The 706-nt window shown below is 21.7% G+C and overlaps 1 protein-coding gene across 1 annotated transcript in view; it reads right to left on the bottom strand.

Moving 5' to 3' along the window:
* LOC108729545 (uncharacterized) overlaps positions 1 to 706 on the bottom strand; it is a 9,736-nt gene that overhangs the window by 7,183 nt on the left and 1,847 nt on the right. The gene's annotated exons all lie outside the window — the stretch shown is intronic.

The following is a 706-nucleotide window of genomic DNA, read 5'->3' as shown; positions in this document are numbered from 1 at the left end:
CGTCGAGGAAATGGGTGTCTAGGTGTTTGTCGTTGAGGTAGTTGGTTTTTATTACATACGAGTACATATATACATTTATACATTTTTAGTAAAAATGTTAAGAGTGAAGTAAGGGACAAATAGTATGTAAAATCAATATATTTATTCAAATATTGCATTAAAATAAAAAACATAATAAGTATGTACTTCTTAAATCTATAAATCTAAAAAAAATTAGAAAAAACAAATATTAATAAAATTAATAAATCAAAATCAAAATATATTTATGTACAATAATAAAAATATTTTTGTATGGTAAGAGAATTTATTTTAAGAACATTTACAAATATGCATACAATATATATGTATACGTACAATTATGACTGTGCTAAATATAATGTTAAATATACTTTTAAATTAAGAAAAAATATTAAAGCATAAATGAAATTTTTAATCCTGTTGAAAGAAATTTTTACATTGATATAATATTTTTAGGGCCTGCGCACGACAAAGGAACGAAAATTAGATATTAAGATTTCAACCTATCAGAAACCGTGTATTCCGATGTAATCAGTTTCTGATAGGTTAAAATCTTAATATCTAATTCCTGTTTCTCTATTGTGCTCAGGCCCTTACATACATTTAATATACATATAATATTTTTAATATCTCATAATAATTTTAAGAATTTTTAATATTTTAAATTTATAAAAATGTGTTTTTTTTT

Source organism: Mycetomoellerius zeteki, unplaced genomic scaffold (assembly GCF_001594055.1).
Source record: "Mycetomoellerius zeteki isolate Tzet28-1 unplaced genomic scaffold, Tzet1.0 scaffold756, whole genome shotgun sequence".
Taxonomy (NCBI): domain Eukaryota; kingdom Metazoa; phylum Arthropoda; class Insecta; order Hymenoptera; family Formicidae; genus Mycetomoellerius; species Mycetomoellerius zeteki.
The sequence above is the reverse complement of the archived record's forward strand: the minus strand, read 5'-3'. Positions and strand labels throughout refer to the sequence as shown.